The sequence below is a fragment of the Narcine bancroftii genome, unplaced genomic scaffold (genome assembly GCF_036971445.1).
Source record: "Narcine bancroftii isolate sNarBan1 unplaced genomic scaffold, sNarBan1.hap1 Scaffold_301, whole genome shotgun sequence".
NCBI lineage: Eukaryota > Metazoa > Chordata > Chondrichthyes > Torpediniformes > Narcinidae > Narcine > Narcine bancroftii.
The window spans coordinates 21,964-41,320 of NW_027212038.1; the positions used below are offsets into that span (position 1 = coordinate 21,964).

Below are 19,357 nucleotides of genomic sequence, written 5' to 3' on the forward strand. Positions count from 1 at the left end.
GTGGTCTAATCAAGGCCCTGTACAGCTGCAGTAAGGTATACTCAAACCCTCTTGATATGAAGGCCATTAGTACAGATCCCTGTGGCACCCCACTGGTCACCACCTGGCACTCAGAAAATGAGCCATTTATCCCAACTCTCTGTCTTCTACCCGCCAGCCAGTTCTCAATCCACATCAATACTTTGCCCCCAATCCCATGAGCCTTGATTTTGGAAGCCAGTGGTTTATGCGGGACCTTATTGAAGGCCTTTTGGAAGTCCAGGTACACCACATCCACTGGCTCTTCCCCATATATTTTATCTGTCACCATCTCAAAGAATTGAAATAGATTTGTCAAGCACGATTTACCTTTTGTAAATTCATGTTGACTCCGTCTGATCCCTTCTCTGCTAGTCATATGCTCCGCTATTACATACTTAATAATGGATTCCATCATTTTGCCCACTAGTGATGTAAGGCTCACCGGCCTATAATTCCCCGCTTTTTCTCTACCCCCCTTTTTAAATAGTGGGGTAACATTAGCTACCCTCCAATCCATGGGTACTGATCCTGAGTCTATAGAGTTCTGGAAAATAATTCTTAAAGCATCTGCTGTCTGAATGGCCACTTCCTTAAGTACCCTAGGATGTACATTATCAGGCCCTTGGGATTTATCTGTTTTCAATCCCATCAATTTCCCCAAGACCATGTCCTTAGAGATACTGATTTCTTTCAGTTCCTCCCTTGCATTAGTCTCTACGTTTCCCAACATCCTTGGGAGGATATTTGTATCCTCTCTTGTAAAAACAGAACTAAAGTAAGAATTTAATTGGTCTGCCATTTCCTTATTCCCCATTATATATTACCCTGATTCCGACTGCAAGGGACCTACTGTGGATTTCACCAATCTTTTCCTCTTGACATTGTTAAGTCTGTGGGACGAAATTTGGAATATTGTGTAGAGTTCTGGGTGCCTAATTATAGGAAGAATATCGTTAAGATTGAAATAATGCAAAGAAGCTTTACTCGGATTTTGCCGGGTCTTCAGGATTTGAGTGACAGGGAAAGATTGAAGATGTCAGGACTTTATCCCTTGGATTGATCAAGAATGAGTGGAGATTTGATAGAGGTGTACAAGATTATGGGAGATTATGGGATATATAGACAGATTGGATGTGAGTAGGCTTTTTCCACTTAGATTGGGGGAGATAAATATGAGATGTCATTGTTTTAGGCTGAGAAGGGAAAGGCTAGGGGGAACATTAGGGGAAAGTTATTCACACAGAATGTGCTATGAGCTGCCATCTGATCTGGGCTCAATCATAAATTTTAAGAATAAATTTGAAATTGGAAAAAAAAAAACATGGATGGGAGAGGCCTGGAGGGATATCAAATGGGAATATGTCAATGGAAGTAGCAGAAAAATGGTTGGTGGGGTCTAAAAGAGTCGAATGACCTATCTTCTGTGACGTAGCATTCTATGTTTCAATGGTTCTTCCATCAAATTCACAATTCTTCCTGTACATTCACCAATATACCAGTGATGTATATGGATATACTAAATTGCAATTAAAGTCATGTTAGTGGCACAGTCAACAGCCGAGAAAGAATAAGAGGGTAAGTAAAAATATTTTGTATTTAAGTAGTTCATGTGATGAATATGATGGCAGCATCTACTAGATGGTTTGCATGTGCAGCAAAATTTAATTTCAATATGAACAAAGCAATGTACAAAATTGGTGCAGAGGGCAGGGGTTCAGATTTCTGGAACATTGCGATCTCTTCTGGTGAAGATATGAGCTTACAAAAAGAGGAAGGTGGTGGGGGCGGGGGTGGTGGCAATATCCTGGCAGGCAGGTATACTACAGCAGTGGGGGAGGGTTAAAACTAATTTGGCAGGCGTTTGGAACATGGGAAGCAGAAAGTGAGTGCAGAGATTAAGGTAGAAAGGGTTAGGGTAGGACAAATGCATGATACTATGTGCTCTGAGTTGGCGAGGTAGGACAGGCAGTGGCAAAACATAGAGAGGGTCTAGTTAGAGGGGTTGCAATGTGCCTATTTCAACACTATGAATATTAGGAATGAAGAAGATGAACATAGAGCATACATGGAACTATGATATTGAAGGCATTACAGAAATGAGGCTGCAGGAAGTCGTTCTGGGTTCAGATATTTTAAAAAAATAATGGGATCGGAGGTAGAAAATGGAGGCGTGGTCAGGGATAGTATAACGGCTATAGAACTGAAGGATATTGCAGAGGGAGTGTCCAATGAGTCGGTGTGGATGGAAGTCAGAAATAGGAAGAGAGCTACCACTAGCCTGAGTGTAGTCTATAGGCCCCTAAATAGCACTCAGGACACCAAAGAGCAGATAATCCGGCAGATTTTGGAATCGTGTGGGAAAAACAGAGTTACAGTTATGGTTTATTCAACATCTCTAATAATGATTGGCAGAGAATGTTGGCTGGCCGACTAAAAGAGATGCCACACGGGATCTCGTTCTGGAGATGAACCTTGTCAGATGGTGGATGTCTTGGTGGAGGAGCATTCTGGTAACAGTGACCACTATTTCCATAGTTTCAACTAAGCCACAGAAAAGGATATAAACAGTCAAACTGGGAAAGTGTTTAACAGGAGAACAGTAAATTTTGAAGGTATAAGCCAGGAACTAGCGAGAGTAAATTGGAAACAGATGTTTAAGGGTGAAAGCGCAGAGGTAATGTGGAGGACTTTTAGGGAACACGTGTGCAGGGTTCAAGATAGCTTTGCCCCACTGGGATAAGGAAAAGATTGTAGGAAAAGGGATCCATTGCAGATGAAGTAGGTGAGGCAGTTAAGCCAAGTGGCAGAAGGAAGAATACTTTAAATATAGAAAATAGGAAAGAGAAGGTGCTCATAAGAAGTGTATGGTAGGCAGGAAGGAGCTTCAGAAAGGACATGAGAACTTGAAAGGAGCATAAGAAGGCCTTGGCATGTGGAATTAAGGAGAACCCCAAGTCAGTCTATGTGTACATAAAGAACAGAAGGATTATGAGAATGAAGGTGAGGCTGATAAAGGATAAGGGAGTCAAGATAGGCCTGGAGTCACAGGAGGTTGGGAAGTCCTAAACGAATACTATGTGTGCTTTCACAATAGATAAGGACAGTGATCACAGTAAAGTTGAAATTGAACAGTCCTGCGTGCTTGATAATGTGGAGTTTAAGGAAGCACATGTGCTGGATTTTCTTAAAAACACCAAGATTGATAGTCCCCAGGACTGGCCGATATATACCCAGAGTCAAGATAGCTGGGACAGTATGATCTTTTAATCCTCTTTGGCTCTGGGAGAGGTTCCAGAGGATTGGACAATGTCAAATGTAGTCCCCTTCTATAAAGTAATAGGGAGAATCCTGGGAATTATAGATCAGTGAATCTTACGTCAATCATGAGCAAATTAATGGATAAGATTCTTAAGGATATGATCTTTGATCATTTGGAGAACTAGAGTCTACTCAGGGATATTCAGAATGGCTTTGTAAAGGGAAGGTCATGCCTCGCAGGTCTAGTTGAGCTTTTTGGGGAGGTAACATGAAATTGGTGATGGGAGTGCCGATGGTGTGCTTACATGGACTATAACAAAGCATTTGGCACATCCACCATGAGAGACTTATCCAGAAATTTACAAGGAAATGTGTGGACAAATAATTGACTTGTATCAAGAAAGCAGAGAATAATAGTGGAAGGAAAGTATTCTGCCTGGAGGATGGTAACTAGTCGAGTGCTGCAGGAATCTGTTCTGGGGCCTCTGGTCCTTGTGACTGTTTTAAATGACCTGTTCAGTAGGTTTGCAGTGGGCATGAATGTTGGAGAAGTTGTGAATGAAGCTGAGGATTGCCAGAGGTCACAAGAGTACATAGCAGAAAAGTTGAAGATAGGTTTCAATCTGGATATTTGTGAGTTGCTGCATTTTGGAAGGGCTATTCAGAAGACCGATTACAGGGTTAATGGTCAGTTGCTTAAGAGTGTGGATGAAAAGAAGACCTTGAGCTCCAAATCCTTGCATACCTCAAGGTCACCATACAAGTTGATAGGATATTTAAGAAGGCCTATGGGATGGTGGTATTCACTAATCGGGGGATTGAATTCAAGAGTAGAGACCACACTTCGAGCATTGTGTTCAATTCTTGTCACCTCATTATAGGAAGGATTTGGAAGCTATGGAGAGGGTGCAGAGGAGAATTTCCAGGATGTTGCCTTGATTAGGAAACATATCCTATGAGGCAAGGTTAGCAGAGCTGGTATTTTTCACTTTGGAGCATAGAAGGATGAGAGGAGACTTGACAGAGGTCTACAAGATAAGGTGGTCGTGAAGCCTGGGTTTCCATGCGAAGTATCAACAAACACAAGATGACATAAGTACAAAGTTAAGGGAGAGAAGTTTAGGGGAGACATCAGGGGTAAGATTCTATTTATACAGAGAATTGTGGATACATGTAATACCTTGCTGAGGATGGTGCTGTAGGCTGAAACATTGGGGGCATTTACATACTCAGAGAGACACGTGGATGAAAGGCAAATAGATGGCTATGGGTTAGGGAAGGTTTAGCATTTCTTTGTCGAAGAAATATATGTTCGGCACAACATCGAGGGCCGAAGGGTGTGCACTGTTTTGCATTGTTTTATGTTCTATGAAGAGGCAAAAATTAGGGGTGATGCCATGGGTTGAATTTTTACAGCGAGAGGTGTAGGTTCTTGGAACACCTTGCCAACGATTATGGTTGGTGCTGTAAAATGAAGGGATTTGAGGGATAGGAGCAAGGATGGAAAAAGGTAAAGGGCTACAAGGTAGTCAGGATTAAGTATTTTTTATGGTAGGTATATGTATATGCATAACATCAAGTACTGTGCTCTATGACTAAAATATCACCAGTTAAAACTGAATGGATAGATTTAGACTTCATTTGAAACAGGTGTAATTTATCAATGGGGACGTGAGGCGGGTAGTTTGGCTCGGGCGATGAACGCGAGATGGGACGATTTGAAATTGAATAGGTAGGGGAAATATAAGAAGGGGATCTCACAGGTTGTTTTTGATGTCTGGATATTACAGGGTGAAGTGATCGTGGGTGTCCAGAATGTCCTTACCACATATCCAGAATGTGGCAAGGAATGATCAAAGCATATGGAACTTTATTCCAAAAGGACAGCATTATTTTCCAGAAAAGAGAGGCTTTACTGTAATATACAGGGGATTGGTGGAGTCATGTCTGGAATAATGCGCACAATTCAATGGACACCAAAAAAAAACAAATGTAACATGGTCAGAAGCTGTCGAGATAAGGTTCAACAGACGATGTAGTGATTTGATAGAGTAATTCTAGCGACAGATGCGAGAAAAGTTGTGTCTATTCGGAAACATGATATGTTTAAGCAATGAAAGGATACCCACACACACACACTTCAGCCAGGCAGCACCCGAGGTCAGGATCGAAAGTTGATTTCCTGTGCTTGGAGGCAGCCGTTCTTGCTGCAACTGCTCAACTTTGCAGCCCGTGGGAGAGGGGAAGCTGAGAATTGGACAGGGATATCAGTAATGAGGAACCACGGGCAATACAAGGACCGGACACAACGATCAAGAGATGCAAGACCACCTGAAACAATAAACATTGGCAGAAAAACGAATGCGATTTAATGAACATCGAAGTTCACGGTGAACAGCATCGGAAGATCTGTGGGGTGTATGAGAGGCAATGTTGATTTTCAGTTAAAATAATTGAGGGCTGGGACCTGAACTCTAATTCCACTTCATTATCTGTTCTTCACAATGTACACGGCAACATATGCAGTTCCCTTTCCTCCACCTTATCCATGAGTACCCTGCAACAGTAGATTCACCTTCAGGATCGATGTCCCACAGCACATGGACATATTCCCAATCATAAAAGGTATCGCTTTTCTCCAATTATGTTCAATCACAGACACCGGATTCCCTGGATGGAAATCCATGCAACAACAGGGCACCACTTCTCTGGACAGGAATTTAGTTAAACCAGAAATAGCCGATCCCAGACATTCAGAAAATGAAAAGCTGCACCAATCCTTGAATGGAACCACAGATGGAAATATACAAACACACTCTAAATGTTTGAAATACGAAACTAAACAAAACGGGTAACTTGGAAATATCCAAATATGCTGTGCAGGTCCCAGTCAGGGACAATAAATAGCATCGCCCAGATTTTTTTTGAATATTTTATTTATAGTTTTAAAAATTGAACTCATCTGTCACAAACACTTTTTAACAAATCTGTGTCAATTACAGCTTATTCTAATCTCGTCTATGCGTATTCTCTGTCGAGTCCAAGGCTGACACTCCTTTCCCTTTCTCCCTTCCCCACCCCCATTCCCTCAACCTCAAATACTTAACACAAAGAGGAAAATAAGAATCATATAAAAGCAATTAAGACATTAAAACTTACAAAACGGGTAAAAATCATATCGAGGAGTTATGGATCTGGCCTGGCCCAGCGGCTAGAGATTGGGGCAAATTTACTTTGTTTTCCTGACTTTTCCTGGCTGGACTGAGGCGGTCATCGTGCCCCCAATCCCCCCTCCAGTCATGCGGTGTTGGAAGGAATCGGGGTGAGCCAGAACGTGAGGCAAAGATGTCTTTTTTTCACAGCCGTCCTCTTTTATATCTCAGATACGGCTGGCATTTTTTATGGAACTTGCCATACCTTCCCCTCAAGTTATAGGTAACTTTCTCCAGGAGAACTCAGGCTTGCAGCTTCCTGCTCCATTGCGCAATACTCAGGCAAATGTCAGATTTCCAGGGAACCGCTATGCACTTCCTGGCCGCCGTCAACGCGATCATTAGGAATTGAATTTGGAAGCATCATTTTAAGTCTTAGGTCCATTATATTATCCAGCAGAAACAGGTCAGAGTCCTGTGGGAATTCTTTACCAATAGTTTTCCCTAGGTCTGTCCAGAAGGACCTTACTATGGTACATATCCACGTGGCATGCACAAAGTGTCCTATCTCAATGCGGCATCTAAAACAATGATCCGACAGATCAGTTATTGAACTGCATATTTTTTGTGAGTCAGGTACAGCTGATACAAAAAAAATTATATTGCACTAGCCTGTACCTGTACCTTGCCTTGATCACTGCTGTCATGCTGGGCCGACCAGCACCACTCATCAATTTTTATTCCTAAGTCTGACTCCCACCTCTGTCTGAATTTATGGTGACCGTTTGGGTCCTTCTGCTTGGAATAGCGAATAAATGGACAAAATGAATTTTCAGGTGATCCCCTTTTGAATCAAGTTCTCTCAGTCACTGAACATTGGTGGGCACAGTTGGCCCCATTTAATAAGCAAAAAATGATACTATCTGAAGGTAGCTGTGGAATATCTTATTTTACAAATTGTAATTCTACCTAAGATGCTCAAATGACATTAATTTTCCTTGATCATAACAATCGTCCATGGACCTGATGCCATTCCAGCACCAGGTGTATCGGATCCTGTTCCCCATTGTCAAAGGTATTAGCCAGTTTGGCGTAAGGGGAGTTTCTGGAGAAAGCCCTAGTATATTCCTAAATACTGATTTATGTCACCCAAAATGCGAATAATCTGCTTTAGTATGGCACTGTCTGTTTTCCAAGATAGCAATTCGGAATCCCACTTGGAAATAAAGTCCTCTGCTACTCTCAAGCGTACCAAGTGCAGACCAATTTGTACCAAGGATAATACCTCTTCCCCCACCTGCAAAGAGTGAGGACATGAACGTTGATTGGGCTGCCCAATAGTATTTTTTTAAAGACCAGCATCCGTATCCACCCAGACTATAGTCTCAGGTTAATTTCCCCATAGAGATCCTGGCTACCTTCCTGTTCCATAAGTATGTTCTTATCGATCTGAAAGAAGCCCCTGGGCAATGTCACAGGCAAGTTCTGAATGAGATATTGGAGTCTTGGCCACACATTCTTTTTTCATGCAGTTGACCCTGCCCATCTGTTTAGGTCTTCCTTGAAATTTTCCCAGCAAAGGGAAATTAATTGATGCAAATTATTTAGGTTATTTTCTATTTTAATTCCCAGGTATTTGATCCCATTTTGTGGCCACTTTAGGTAACTATTTTTATGACATTGTCTGAAATTCCCTCCATAAGTGACATGAACTCATACTTATCCCAATTTATCTTGTACCCAAGAATCTTCCCATTGTCTTCCAGAGTAGAGGGCAGCTTCAGCAATGTGTTGATTGGGTCTGTCAAATATATCAGTACATCATCAGCAAATAAACTGATTTTATATTCTTCATGTGCCACTTGGAACTGCTTAATGTGTGGATCCTGATGAATGACATCAGCCAAAAATTCCATGCCAGTATGAACAGAGCTGGAAATAGTTAGCATTCCTGTCTGCTTGACCTTGTAAGTGGGAAGGCTGAAGAAATTTGCCCATTCATCACAACTTTTGCTTTGTGTGCATAATACAGCACTCTTATCCAACTAATCCTATCACTATTTTCTCCACGATTATGAATAAAATGTTCCACTTTAACCTGTCAAATACCTTCCCCACATCGAGAGGGATGGCGAGCCCCCCCCCACCCCCTCCCCAACTTATTTCTGGCTGGCTTGTGCCAAATGCATTCTATTTAGCAGTCTGCCCAAGTTTTCAGTCAGCTGCTTTTTTCAACAAAGCCCATTTGATCTTTCTTGATTAGTTCTGGCAAATAATCGCCAATCCGCCAGATGAACTTTATCTGGAGTGGAAGTGCAGTTAGATTCACAAAACAGATCTGTCTGTGCTGTTACAAATTTCCGATTTCTTTAACAGCAATGCATTGAGATGCCATCTGAAAACCGTTTCCTGTTTGTCCGGCATCTCTATACTGACTACTAAAGGTGAATGATCTGAAAGTAGTCTCACCATGCACTCAGTAACCTCTATATTGGGTAAAGCCAGGAAAACACCTATTCTAGAGTAGGAGTAATGCAGAGTCGAGTAGAAGGAATAATCAGATGCTTATGTCTCCACACATCTAACTAGTTCAGCTTCTTCATACTGCAAATAGCGCCAGTGGCCATCTTTGTTTTCACTAATATTTTCATTGACTTGTCCAAAACAGGATCCAAACATGAGTAAAAATCTCCCCAAATTAGAATATTCTCTTTTGCGTCTGCCAATCAGGTAAATGTTCTGGCTAAATTTATCATCATCTCTCTTGGGGTCGTATAGAGTCTCCAGGGTCCAGGACTTGGTATATATTTGACAGTGCACCACTACAAATCTACCATTTTTATCCATTCATTAGAACATTTCCTGATCAAAATTGCCACCTCCTTGCTTTCAAACCGAATGAGAAAGCCAGTACCTGGCCCACCCATCTTTTTAATTTATTGTTTTCGAGTTCTGTGAAATGAGTTTCTTCGAGCAAGGCCAGGTTCACTCCGAATCTCTTTATGTACGCCAAGACTCTTTTTCTCTTAATCATTACATTCGGACCATTCACATTGAAACTCGGAAATGTTATACATTTAGCCAGTTATCGTACCGATATTTCCTTAAAACCTTCGTCGCTCACAGATACTTCGTCATTCAGCCCCTTATTATGAGCAATCCCTAGTCAACAGCCACATCATTTCACTAAGTTACAGACATCCGCTTTCAATCACCTAAATTGTCCTCAACTCAGTCAGGTTTTTATTCTCTTTTGGCTTTTTCAGGTGCATTCCACGCTAAGAGCGTCCCTGAAGCAGAAGCGGCCCTTTAAATTGCCGTTCAAGTGGCAGCGTTTAAAGCGCAACGCTGGCCACCTGAAGGACGCCGCTGCACAGGATGCGGCTCTGAGCACAATGGAGCTCCTGCCCAGTGTCAGCTGTGATCAGCAGCCTGACCTTTTAACAGCTGCATTCAGGAGGCTGGAGGAGCCACTGAGCTGGGCTGATTATCCCTCTCGGAGGAGGGTGACGTCGTTCGCCTCTCCTACACATTCATCTGGCCTCAAAACAGCCGCATTTTACCTTCACATGCGGTTTTACATGCGGGGCAATTGGCCACCTAAAAGTGCCTTCTGTTTCACTCCAGAAGAAGTCTTTCACTTGATCCAAGAAAGGGTTGCTGAAGGATATCTCCAATTCAGCCAACATCCATGCGCAGAAGTGATCAAAGTTTCGGATTTACGAGACCCAAATAGAAGAGTAAACTTTCTAACTATCAAAGAGGAAAGAAACAAGGCAGGGGCCCAGAGCTGATGGAGAAGAGGACGGATGATGAGAGAGGCGGAGAAACAGTGAAGAGTGAGATGGGGGAATAAAAATGAGGAAGTCAATGGGGAAAGAAACTTTGGAGAGTAAAAATATATGCAGGTGCAAAATCACGACCGAAGGGGAAACGTGCAATCTGATTCACTCAAATCTAAAAGAAATCTGTCGACCGGTGACTGGTGATCCCTCCAGAAACAATGCTTGTCATAGTGACCTATGACACAATTTTCATTCTGGATGTGGAAATATTCAACGATTGCAGTGAATCTAGAGCCCGGACGGATGTGAAACTGAACAAGTTCTCGATCAGCTGAGCGACAAACGCGGAATCACACTGTGCCAGAGAATTCACATCCAACCTCTCGCCCGTCAATGAGAAATAAAGTCATTGAGAGCAGGTCAGCGTCGTTCAGTTCTGCAACAGCGTCCAGATCCAGGAACACCAACCCCACCGCCCTACATTGGCTGACCATGAATTTCGCAGATCAAGCTCATCAGCGTGTGATTCCACTCTGGCCACAAACTCATCCCTCAATTGCTGTCGTGTTCATGGGACTTGTCCGCACATTGAACTGTCAAAAGGAAGCCTGGCAACTTTACCGAGATAACGGCTTAGACTGAGACACCGGGTTAATTTAAAGGAAACCCCATCATTGAGCAGACGTCGCTCATCGATTTAATACCTATAATACCGCATCCCATGAATGCGGTCCACATCCAACACCAGCAACTGGCTGGCTGACTGGGAAAAACACGCCGGGTACATTTGCTCACCTGGAACACCGACAGCTGCCACAACAGGATAATAAATGGCAATGATTTGACTTAGTAACCAGGCTCCCATGTTCTCAGAGAAGTGACAAATCAAACGTCAATGAAACACATTTTTAACGGCATCTCTTCTTATAGAAGAGAGGAATCTCCAGCCGCACGGATCTCTTGGTAATTGATGTGAGTTGCATTCACTGAACAAACAAGTTATGTCACCTGCTCCCCGAATAACAGCATGTGGGGATTCCAGACTCAAAGTGGAAGATCCACCATCAAAAGGCATCGTTTGGATGCCATGTCAGTGAGCAATGATGACATGTATCAGGATTGTGAGAGGGTTGATGTCCACTCATTGGGTCACTGTGTTTCCCATGTTTCTGCATCTGAAAATGCTCTGCTCTGGTCGCATGAATGTGTGGATCCATAATATCTGAGGGTAAACCGAGTACTGCACCGCAGTCGACAAAGGCAATTGGAAGACATTATAAAGAGACGTCAGTTTCACTGGAGTTATCAACATTTTCTTTTATCCTGACTCAATTCCTACCATTGGTGGGAATCATAAGATATATTATGCTTGGAGTCAGAGGAAATGTGATAAATGAAGATTCTGCATCAGTATTTACCCAGGATCGTTACGTGTAAAATCAAGATGAGGAGAATGGTGTGGAAAAGGCTCGTGTGCTCGGGACGTTTGAAAGAAAAGAACGAGATGGGTCTATTTCCGACATAAGTCGTGACAGACCTGAAGCGTTGATGACATTTATTTCAAATTATTGGAAAAGGCAAAAACAGAGACGGTCTGGACCTTGACAAAATAATTGATATCGTTAAGAGGCGAGAGGACCCCAAATCCAAGCAGCAAAACCTGTGAACCACGACAAAGGGTCACTTAAACAAAAGTTGCTTTAATTATCTTTGAATATGAAAATACAATCAGACTTTAACTTATCTCTATTGACTCACTTAACCTACTTAACCCCCTTCTCATTCTAAACACACGTGTGTGTAAGTTCAGTAAAGTGCTTTCGTTCAAAGTCCAATCTCACAGTTTGTAGCCACTACTTGTACTGTGCACAAAAGTTAACATTAATACAGGTCACCAGGCTTTGGTGCTCAACAGGTAAATAGTTACCATTCAGAAGGCTCTTGTTGGTTTTCAGAGAGAGAGAGTTTTTATTGTTCCAGGACATCGCGATCTGATTCTATTTTAATCAGCTACTCTAGTGTCTTGCTGACCAAACATGCCCACATTAAGGGTTCTCCAGTTGATATCCACTTTCTTTCAGGTCATCACAGGGAAACACTGGACAGCCAGTCCTCTCCTTTGACCAGGCCATCTATCAAAGCTCACCAGCTTGTCCCTCTGGAACCCATGTCTGTATCTCTCTCCTCTCTCTCTCTCACTCCTTCCAACTCTGAGAGCAATGCCTGTTTTTTTACTGTTTTCCGGCTGCGAAGATCACATGACCTTCCAGATAGCAAATGCTCTTTTCCAGGCAATGCTGCCAAATGCTCTTTTCCAGACAAAGCTTCCAGACAAAGCTGCCACTGTTGTTACATTTGTTGCCTTTTGCAAATGACTGTCCATCATGAGTCTAAGCATCTTGCAAAAGCACCTGCAAAATCTCTGTGTTTTAACGTGTTTGCGTGTGACCTGCTCTCACAAACCTTTCCCCATTTATCTCCCAAATACCTCAATAAACTCTGTTACAGTATATTCCATCAAGTGATGAAATCGGAATGTGGTGCAGTTTCATAATTGCAGTTGAAAATTGCAGCCACCTACACATTCAAAACTCAAATCAAACAAGTCGAAGAATGTAACCATGATAGTTCTCAAGAACAATTGAACAGCATGTCAGGAATCTCAAAAGGGCTATCTTCGGCGTTGTCCTGTGTAAAATTAATGGTTAAACTTTTAATGACTCTCCATTTACATCACTCCATTTCCTGACATGTTCAGGTGACAATGTCCCTTTAGATTATTGCCACTGAATTGGCTATCCTCACATGTACCTGCAGTACACTGCAACAGCAATGCATTTGTGTACTTTCCTAATCTATTCCTGTTATCCTTCACTGGTCTGGAATCCACCTTACAGATCAAACTGCCACTCGAGACTCATTTGACAATCTATTCACTTTCCGCTGATAGATCATAAATATTTATTGTAAATCTCCATTGTACCAGTGCTCAACCTTTTTCTGGTCCTCATAAATGGACTCACTTATTTCGGAGTTTGCTTCCACCCTGCCAATGAAGGTTAATGCAGTCACTAAAACAGATGCTTATCCTATTCCAAGAATAGATGATTGTATTGATAAGATTGGAAAAGCTAAATTTTTTACTAAGTTGGATTTGTTGAAGGGTTACTGGTGTTTGCCTTTAACTGAGAGAGGAAGGAATATTTCAGCTTTTGTTACTCCATCTGGCTTATATGAGTACAATGTGTTACCTTTTGGCATGAAAAATGCTTCTGCAACATGTCAAGGAATGATTAATTCAATAATCGATGGGTTAACACATACAGATGCTTTTATTGATGATTTGGTCATAAAATGTGACAAATGGGAAGAACATTTGAAGGAATTGGACAAATTGTTTGCAAGATTATCCAAAGCAAACTTGTTAACTTAGCAAATAGTGAATTTGCAAATGCCTTTGTGTCATACTTGGGTCATGTAGTTAGTCATGGCAAAGTTGCACCTATTCAAGCAAATTTGAATGAAATTTCTGAGTTTCCTATTCCCAATGGCAAGAAAGCAGTGAGAAGGTTTTTAGGAATGGCAGGGTATTATCGGAAGTTTGGCAAAAATTTTGCTGAGGTTGCTCTTCCTTTAACCAACCTTTTGAAGAAGGAGGGGAAATTTGTGTGGACTTTAGAGTGTCAGGCAGCTTTAGAAAATTTAAAGGATAGGCTATTACATTATCCTGTATTAAAATCTCCTGACTTTGATAAATCTCTTTCTGAGGCAGTGGATATGAGTGAGGGAGCAGTAGGGTCAGATGTATTGCAAAAACATAATGAAATCGACCATCCAGTTGTCTACTTTTCAAAAAAAAATAAATGTTCATCAAAGGAACTATTCTACTATTTAGAAAGAATTATTGGTAATTGTGTTATCTTTGCAGAATTTTGATGTGTATCTCAAGAACCAGTTGTGGTAATTACTGACCATAATCCTCTGGTGTTATTGAATAAAATGAAGAACAAGAACAGAAGATTGTTAAACTGGAGTTTGATATAATGAGAATATATTTTGATAATTGTTCATATCAGAGGTTTAAATAATATAATAGTGGACTATCTATCAAGATGTTAAATTTTATCTTATATAATATGCTGTCAACATATAGACAACAGACAATAGACAATAGGAACTGGAGTAGGCCCTTCGACCTGTTGAGCCTGCACCGCCATTTTACAGATCATGGATGATCACTACCATCAGTACCCCTTTCCAGCCTTATCCCCATAACCCTTAACTTCTTTGCCCACTAGAGTCTTACCTAACTCTCTTTTGAACATAATCAGCGAATCTGCCTCTACCACCCTCTGTGGCAGAGCATTCCACAGATTCACATTTCTCTGGGTAAAAAAATGTTTTCTCATCTCCGTCCTGAAGTGCCTACGCTGTATTCTTAAACTATGCCCTCTAGTCCTCGTCTCCCCCATCATTGGGAACAAGTAATCCGACTTCACCCTGTCTATCCCCCTGATAATTTTGTATACCTCAATCATGTCCCCCCTCATCCTTCTAAACTCCATCGGATACAAGTCCAGTTTGTCTAGACTTTCAGCATATGTCAACCCCGCCATCCCTGGAACTAACCTTGTAAATCTGTGCTGCACACCCTCTATAGCTAGTATGTCCTTCCTCAAGATTGGAGACTAGAACTGGAAGTAATACTCCAGGTGGGGTCTCACCAGGGCCCCGTACACACGCAGAAGGGCGTCTCTTTTCCTATACTCCAATCCCCTCTTTATGAAAGCCAACTTGCTATTAGCCTTCTTCACAGCTTTCTGAACCTGCATGCTAGTCTTCAGTGACAGGTGAACAAGTACTCCAAGATCCATTTGCTCCTCCCCACTCCCTAGCTTGTCTCCATTTATTATGACATATTTATTATGACATTTATATATTGAGAATTTTTATATTTCTTGAGGTTTTAAAGACAGTTTAGTTATTACTGAATTTTAACTCAGTTAAATTTCCTTTAAAGAAAGAGAGGTGTAACAATATTAATATTTGGGGAGAATTTATAAGATTTAGATTAGGTCATATACATACACACATCTTACACACATCAATGTGAAGAATTCACATTGCAGGATCTCTGGAGAATGTAAGCACCTTTCACATGTAAGTGGTAATTGAACTGACATCATAAAATGCTTGACTGTTGTCTTGCTGGAGTCATGCTGTCTATCAGTACCATTTCTGCAAAGTGCTCACAGAAAGGTCAATTCTGGATTGGTTAACTAAGATAACAACTTGAGAAGAAGAAATAACTCCTGTTGTTTGCTAGAGAAGGTGGGGGTCTTGCAAGACATAGGTCACATGCTCTTTTTGCAGTTGCAGTTGGAAAAGAGAGAGAGTTGAGTGAACACCTCAGTCAGTCAGTCAATGTGTGGGACACTGACAAGGAATTGAGAAAGGCAATCCAGGGAGAATGATTTGAAAATTATGAAAGCAAGTTCCAGTGCAGTCGATGTCTGGAAGTGCTATCTGTCTGATGTTTCTCTTGAAATAGAGGATGGAATGGAACTCTGTGGTAGCTTGAAGAAAGATGTTACCATCCAGAAGACCCTGATGCGTCAAGTTTAATCATCAAGAGGTGACTATTGATGTTATCTCAGTTGTGGAAATCCTGGAGCAACAAATATCTCTCTCTCTGCAAACCCTACAAGAACCTTCCTGAGCGATAAACATCTACCTTTCAAGCATCAAGCCTGGTGAACTTTCTACATGTTAAATTCTGTGCACAGTATGGTGATTGCCTGCAAGCAGAGAACTTGGAAGAAGGTGAAGTGAGATTGAAATGTGAACCAAATAACTTTTCTTGAATTAACGCACACATTACATACACGTGCACCTCGAGTTAGAAGGGGGTAATTTGGGTTAGTATAGTGGACATTATAAGAATAGAGTTAAATTAAAGTTTGACTCTACTTTCACCTTTGACGTTGATTAAATATAACTTTTGTTTTGAAAGCCATTTGTCTTGGTGAATGTCTATTGCTGCTGGGTTTTGGGGTCCTTCGGGCTCGTAACACAAGCTATTGGGATGCTCTAGTATCCCGCAGGTTTCTAACTGTCATTTGATTGGATCCTTCTTTAACCAAAATGAAACCTTCAGTCAGGAATGGTTTAAAAATATTCCTAACTTTCTCACTATGAACACAGGTGGTTCGTACCACCCCTTTTGCTTTCTTCCTTTTCAGTCCAGGACAACTTGCTCTTATGTGCCCTGGCTTCATACAATAGTGGTAAATAACAATCGAAAATTTTTCCTTCACCCATTTCTCTTCCTCACTTCCTTTAACCTCACTTCTATATTTTTTTTCTACTCTACTTGGATTATCAACAGTATTCCTTTGAAAGGTTTTCCCTGGTGTCCACTTACCAATTCTTGCCAAGTTTTTATATTATTCTCCTGAATATTGTCAGGAACACAACTTTTAATCTCCTCAATCAAAATGATTTCCCTAAATAAATCAAAGTTATGTTGTACTTTCATTGAGGCACACCATCGATCAAAACACACAACCTTCCTATAAGAAAAATCCAGGTAAGATTGGATTGGTGCCTTTTTTAAACTCCTGAACTTTTGTCTATAAGCCTCTGAGACTAGTTCATCGGAGTAGAGCCTGCTTCACAAATTCGTAATCAGCTGCTTGTTGTACCATGAAACACGAATACACCTGTTGGGCTTTCCCTTTAAGAACACTTTGTAGCAGGAGTGACCATTGGTCTGGTGGCCATTTTAAATTTACAGCTACTTTCTCAAAATGCTGAAAATGCTGGTCTATTTCATTTTCCTAAAATGGAAGAACTAACTTGTACTGATTCGAAACCTCTCCTCCTAACCAGCACGTGTGTTTTGGGCTTCTCCTTCTCTTTGCATTAGGGTCAGCTGCAATTTAGCTAATTCTAGCTCATGCTTCTGTTCTTTCTCTCTTTCTTCCCTTTCTGCCTGCCTTACTGCTTCCCATTCGGCTTTCCTTTCTGCCTCTTTTTTTTCCTCTAACTCTTGTTTTCTCAAAGCCAACTTTACTTCCTCTGAAGTATTCTCCTTTGGAAACCGTTCTAATACAGTTTCTTCAAATACCCCCTTTTCTACATAGTGCTTAACAATTTTTCAAGCAATTCCCTTCTTTTTCATCCCAGTTCTTACTGTAAGAAGATATAACTTGCAAACTCAAACCATCAGTTCTGAATTTTTACCCATTTTCCAAATAACCACTGAAGGGTTCGCTATGAACTGGTCAATATTCATAGTTGCTGGGTTTTCTGCTGGTGATTTATACCCTCACCGTTTATTGTTAATTTCAAGCTGGAGGTTGAGTTAAACTCGGACGACTGATAACTAAGCATAAGTCAATCGCCACTAAAGCTTCCAAATTGGTTTGATCCTTGAGTATTTCATAAGCATAAAAAAAATTTCATAAATTTCTTATCATCATCATCTTTAGGTAGATATATATTAAATAATATCCAAGGTTCCGAATAAATGTGACAGTACATCGTGATATATCTACTTGTTGGATTCGTAATTATTTTTTTTTCTTTTAATGTGTTATGTTTTGTTTATTAAAATAGCTTTTGAATTATAAGATGAGGAAAATGCATATCGCACCCAATCGCTCTTCAATTTAAAATGTTGTGCCTCAGTTAAATCTATTTCTCTTATAAATGCTCTCTGTATTTTTATGTTTTTAAGTCGTTTTAATCATTTTTCATTTTAACTTGATTCTGTATTTCATTAATATTAGTAGTTATAAATTTCAATGTCTTCATTATATTAATTTTAATTTATTCATGTATCCCCATTTCAAATGCTCCAACTCTATTCCTTGAAAAATATCTATTTGAAGATTATTCTTTTTGACGATTCTTGATGACACAAGTGACATAAAAATAGTAAGAATTTTAAGAAAAGAGAAGGAAAATTTTAAAAAAGTCCTAATTGAGTTGTCTTTACTAACTTATAAAACAACCACAACACCCTTAACATATTAAGGTATAAACATTAATAGTGACTTGATCCTGCAGCATATTATCCATGCTCCCCCAGAGAATTTATTGACATATTTTGAAAAAACCTAAAGACTTAATACAATCATATCTTTACCATCTATAATAATATATACAGTCCAATATTACTTTGAATCAAAACCAATTTATGCATATTAACATCAGATGTCCTTTTGTTGCATTAACTCCACATTTTGCAGATGATTTTCTCGCAACTGTTCAGCAAACTGCCTGACTTTTACTGGGTCAACAAAAAAATCTATTATGTTTAAAGTGCCTGGATAATGTAAATTATAGCCTTTCTTCCATAATATTCTCTTTGTTGAAATCAATGCTTTACGTTTATTTTAATATTTTAAAACATATATCTGGATAAACAATATTTAACTTCCATTATATTCCAGTGATTCATGTCTTTCCGTGGCTCGTCAATCAGCCAGTTCCCTTTTTGAGTAGCATAACAATTTGACTAAAATAGATTGTGGTTTTTGATTTGTATGAGGTATCGATGTCAAAGCTCTGTGAGCTCTTTCAATTTCAATATTGTCTTGAAATTCTTCAGATCCTAAGACTTGTGGGATCCATTTATTTTAAAATTCTTTGATATCTTTACCCTCTTTGCCCTCATTCAAACCTACTATTTTTATATTGTTGTGTCTGCTAAACCTTTCTAAACAAATTTTCTGAGTCAGTATTTCTTGTGTCTTAGTGACGTTTATTCATAATATCTGTTTTTTCCTTCACATCACCCATATCTCCCTCCATACCTTTTCTCTTTCTTCCACTTCTTCAAGTTGCTTTTCATGACCATCATTGCATTCTCTACAGGTTGTATTTTAACATCCGTTTCTAATACACAGTTTCTATTAACGTTAATTTTGTACATCAGTGTTTCCATTAACATTTTTAATTGCTTATCAAAATATTGTATATCCACTATTTGAGTTTGAAGTTTACCATTCTCTTTCTTATTTTTTTTGCTTCTTCTAATACTTTTGGATCCATTTCTTCACGTGATATGAAGTCTGTTCCAGCAAATGTGTCTAATCTGACTTCCATTATAACTGAAATAGCCTCTTTCTTCAA

At 40.2% G+C, this 19,357-nt stretch overlaps 1 long non-coding RNA gene across 6 annotated transcripts in view; it reads left to right on the forward strand.

Annotated features, from left to right (window-relative positions):
• Nucleotides 1-19,357, forward strand: part of LOC138750902 (uncharacterized) — a 160,339-nt gene that overhangs the window by 18,322 nt on the left and 122,660 nt on the right. The window lies entirely within an intron of this gene.